The sequence below is a fragment of the Narcine bancroftii genome, chromosome 10, assembly GCF_036971445.1.
Source record: "Narcine bancroftii isolate sNarBan1 chromosome 10, sNarBan1.hap1, whole genome shotgun sequence".
In the NCBI taxonomy this organism is placed as follows: Eukaryota; Metazoa; Chordata; class Chondrichthyes; order Torpediniformes; family Narcinidae; genus Narcine; species Narcine bancroftii.
Window position 1 is genome coordinate 79,983,968 of NC_091478.1, and position 5,337 is coordinate 79,989,304.

The following is a 5,337-nucleotide window of genomic DNA, read 5'->3' on the forward strand; positions in this document are numbered from 1 at the left end:
GGGCAGGAAACTGGAAAGCTTGTACACCTTGCTTGTAAATTGAAGATCCAGCCTTATGTGTTATAAATTTAGCAGAATAAATTATAATATCCAGCTCTATAATGGGATGGGTCCATGAAATTTATGTTGTAGTTTCATAATCTTACCATTGGATGGCAGAATCTTTCCCTACTGCTGTCTTATTTTCTCAGATAAACGCCACTGATTTTTTTTGCATCCTGATTCAGAGTGCAAATGCGACCTTAAATGAGTCTCTGAGTTTATTGTTGAGGAGTCCGATGGTGGAGGGATAGCAGCTATTCCTGACCCAGTGGTGAGAGTCTTGTGACACTTACACCTCTTTCCTGATGGAAGTAGCGAGAAAAGAGTGCATGCTGGGAGGTGTGGATCCTTGATTGCTGCTGCTCTCTGCGTTCCCTGTAGATGTTCTCAATAATGGGGAGGGTTTTGCCTGTGATGTCTATTACTTTTTGGAGGGCTTTATACTTGGGGGTCTTGGTGTCCCAATACCGGACTGTGTTGCAGCTAGTCAGCACACTTTCCACCACACATCTGTAGAAATTGCCAGGGTTTCCAATGTCATTACCAAATCTCCACAAACTCGCGAGGAAGTAGAGGAACTGATGTGCTTTCTTCACAATGCCATTAGTGTCTTTTGTCCAGGAAAGTTCCTCTGAGATGGTAACTCCCAATAACTTCTCACCGCTTCACCTCTGATCTCCCAATGATCACTGAATCATATCTACCCTGACTAAAATTACTAGTGTATGGATAATGGGAAAGTACAATATCTATCTATCTAAATTTCATGGACCCATCCCATTATAGAGCTGGATATTATAATTTATTCTGCTAAATTTATAACACATAAGGATGGATCTTCAATTTACGAGCAAGGTGTTCAGGGTTTCCAATTTCTTGCCCTGGAACCATATTGTTCTATCTCAATGACCTTTGACTGCCTTCAATTGAGACACCAGTTCCCACTGACTAGAAAGCCCCTGCATGGTGCCAGGCCTCTCTGGCCCACAGTAACTTGACTAGTGAGCCTTAGTAAATACCCCATCCCCCAACCAAGCTTTATCTTTAGTGAAGCCATCTTGACATTGCTCATCAAGCTCTGGCATTGTCAAAATAAGAAAAACGTATTTAAAAAATTTTTTAAAACACTAAAATTGTGGTGATATCGTATCTACCCTGACTAAAATTACTGTGTATGGCTGATGGGAAAGTACAATATCTATCTTGCAGACATTTTAACTGTGAAACATGTTGAGGATCTTGAGGAAAATCAATAGGAACGTGGTGGTACACAACCGGCCTACTACAGGGGGAAACCTCTGTACCTGCAGGAGTGTAAGGGGACAGGACAACACCTAGCCGGCTGTCAATCAGTCGGCCTGAATGGATCAAGCCCCACCCAGTTGGGTGTCAATCACCCTCCGGGATATAAGCCTGCGCTGGCCTCCCAAGGTCTCACTCAGAGTTGCTGCAGCCACATCCAACCTGACTCTGTGGAAGTCTTTGTGGATTAAAGCCTGTTGTACAGTCTTTACCTTGTGTGTGTCTGATTCTGGCTAACAGCGCACCATAGAACTATAATACAGAATAGATTTTAAATGAATTATTTAACAAAAGCAAGTATTTTTGAAAAAGTGGAATGATTATAGATTTCAGTTGTATATATTTTCTCTATAAATCTACTACACCCCCCCCCCCCCAAAAAATACACAATTTTAACCTTGGCTGTACAATGTCATGGAACATCATTAATAATATAACTTTAAAAATTTACTTTTGGTACATATTTCTGGCTGTATTGTTATATCATTATTCATGTCACTTTCAAATGTTAGTATTGGACATCAAAAGAAACTTAAAAGAATAGATGTTCAATTACAACAGGAGCCAAAATCTTTCAAACATCTCAATTAATTTATCAATTTACATTTAAGAGTCACTTAAAACAAAGTGCAATATTTATAACTGTTAAATCGTTTAGCAAATGTAACATTTAATTTCAAAAAGGGAAAGCCAAGGTTGTGACTTTATCCTTTCAGGCCAGAAAAATTCTGTCCTTATCAAGTCTTAGCAAGAATTCAATGCTGTAGGCCCAGCTCTACCTGAATAGTTGGGCACCACAAGTAGAGTCCTTTGACACCACATATTTCACCATCCTCACTGCCCAGTATATTTATTGGAGAATAACATTGCTATTCTCCCATTTGTTCACTCACTCCATCCACTGCTGCTCCCTGGACTCTGACAATAGATCTGCCTTTACCATCCTCTCAAACTCGCTGTTACATTCCAATCGAAGAAGCTTTGGAACTATGCATCTGCACCATTACCCTGAATGCTCATTAACATCTTTATTGCAAAGACGAGCTTCAAACCTTCATTGGCTCATCTCCTCCTGAAACCCTCATCTGTCTGTTACATAACTATAGCAAGGTACTCTTGACTGGCCTTTCTAGTTCTACCCTCTATAAATCTGAAAATTCTGCTGCCTGTGTCCTAACTTACACTATCCCATTCATACAACACCATGTGTTTACTGATTTATACTGGTTCAAGATTGATTCTCATGCTTATTTCAAATTCATTTCCTCAAATCACTGTAATCTCAGATCTATAACCTTAAATATTTTGGTGTTTTTATACTGCACCTGATTCTGACGACTCCAATAGCACTTTCTGCTACCAAGAATGTAACCCTGGAATCCCTTTCCCCAAAGCTCTACCCCTTTACATCCTTTTTAAAATCTACCTCTGGAACCAAACTCTTAACCTAGCATCCCTTTATGTGGTTCGACGATGAGCTTTGTTTGACAATGATCTATTAGATCTTTGCTGTTCTTCTGAAATATCTTGGTAGAAAAATTGGAGAATAATAAATACACTACTATATGTAGTCTCTACTTCAGAGCATACAAGGTGATTATTGTGGATGCCAAGGATATTGTTATAACATCCTCAGTGTGGCATTTTAGCAATTATATGTAATCAATTTCAGGGGGATGAAGGGACTGAAACAGCAAAAGAAGATTTGGCAAAGAAAATAAAACTGGTTTACAAGAAAGCAAGGAACAATGCAAAGCAGTACAAAATGTAATTGAGTATTACAAAATATAAAATTCCATTGTCTTACGATATGGTGCAGTTTAAAAATGAATGTTCTGTGGTTGGTATGCTGTGCAGCGAACGAAAGAAAAAAAAAACACAGAAGCTGTGAGTGAGTTGAACCAACCAATTGACTTTACTAGAACTCTCAGCTTATCAGCACCCCTCCCATTATCCTTTTCAGCCCCTCCCACCGGGTCCATTGTGATGTCAGCCCAGTGTGAGCCTGCACCACCATGATCAGTGTAGTTTGCTACATGACCCCTCCCCCTATAAGTGGTGTTTGGAGGTGACGAGTCCACAGTTCGTACATTTGGGAGGCTGGCCTCAAATGGTTATTGGTTGATCGAGGTCAAGGTGTGCCAGTTTGAGGTGGTCAACCATGAATGTTTCCTGGCTAACCCCAATGTCCAAAAGGCACCAAGTCCAGTTGTGTTGTAACACTTTATATGGACCCTTGTATGGGTGCTGAAGGGGCGTCTTTGGTCTGGTCAAAAGATTCAAAGACTCGACATCCCAGCTGATTCTTTGGTCTGACTGGACAGCAGCTTGAAAAGAGGTCGCACGATCCTGGCAGCTGACGGCAGGAATCAATGGTAGAAGTTGACCATTCCAATGAACTCTTGCAAACCTTTGACTGTAGTTGGTTTGGCAAACTTACGAATAGCTTCAACCTTTGATGGAAGAAGGACTATCCCGTGTTGATCGATGGAGTGCCCAAGGAAATTGATGGCCGTCAGGTTGAACTAACATTTTATTGGGTTGATAATTAGGCCATAGTTGCTCAGTTGCTCGCAGAGCAGCTGCAGGTGTGTTAGGTGCTCCTGTCATGAATGACTGGTGATGAACGACTGGTGATGAGGATGTTGTCTAGGTAGATAAAAACAAAATCCAAGCCATGCCCCACTTAGTCCATGAATCTCTGGAAAGTCTGCACTTGTTTTTGAGGCCAAATGGCATGCAGAGGAACTCAAAGGGCAAATGGAGTGAAGGCTGTCTTGAGGATGTTGCTGGGGTGCATGGGGATCTGGTGGTACCCTGGATCTGGACAACTTTTGAGAAGATCCTTGCTCTGTTTCCATTAGCCATTAAGTATTGCATGTGGGGAACCAGGTACTGAGCTGGCAATGGTCCCCACGATATCTCCATTCCCCAGAAGACTTTGATACCACGTGTAGAGGAGAGGCCCATGGGCTGTCCAAGCGCCGAACAATTTCCATCTCTTCAATCTTCCTGAATTCTTTCTTGGTGAGCTGTCAGGAGGAAGCCTGCGTGCCTGGGTGTGTAGTGGCGGTCCCTACGTGGGAATGTGGTGCTCAATGCAATGTTTCAGGACGACGGTGGAGAAATGTGGCATTATAATGGCTGGGAATCCTGCTAGTATTTTGGCAAACTCGTTGCCCAATAAGATTATCGAGTCAAGGCGGGGGGCTGGAAACTTGGCTTCTTGAAAAGTGAAGGTCTGGAAGGTCCTGGAATTGACCAGACAGTGCCCTTTCAGGTCCACCAGGAGGCAATCATCTCACTCACCACAATCACATGAATATCAAAAGTTGCCAAAAGGAAGGACTTATTTATATATCCCACAAATCCAAGGCTGAGATGGACAACAAACACAATTTCAGTAACAGAAAAAACCTTAAAAGTTTGGATGTTTATTTAGACATTGAGAAACTGGGATTGTATAGTATTATGCAACAATGATTTTTAAATTCCTTGCCAGTAAATATTTGGCACAAAATTTTCACTGGAGGACAAAGGTGAGGTCATAATCTCCATAATAATCATTATAGATCAAGTTTCTTGGCATTTTTCAGAAATTTATGGTTAATTGTCCTTCAGTATTCAGCAGAACTTTATAAAGTCATTCAAGAGAATGGTTACTGTCAGTGCTTCATTTTGCCTGAGGTAATTTAATTTAAGCCTGCAAATTGGAATTTATATTAAGAATGTTCATTCTTAATATGAGGTTATCACATTTTCACATTTATAACCTTTTTTCCTTTGGTTTTGAAATAAGTTTGCCAAACTATCTTGTTAATGAGATGACTTCATTGAAATGTCTAGCTCCAGGCAAAGGTTTATTTGATTAACAATATATTAATACCCATTGTGATGTATGGGTTAAATAATTTCAGGATAAACTTAATGAGGTAACTTTGCCTGTCTACTGTCCTTTCACTGTTAATTAGTTACAAGAATAGGAATCACAAC

General features: G+C 40.6%; 1 long non-coding RNA gene across 3 annotated transcripts in view; it reads left to right on the forward strand.

Moving 5' to 3' along the window:
• Positions 1-5,337, forward strand: part of LOC138744831 (uncharacterized) — a 173,080-nt gene that overhangs the window by 15,342 nt on the left and 152,401 nt on the right. The window lies entirely within an intron of this gene.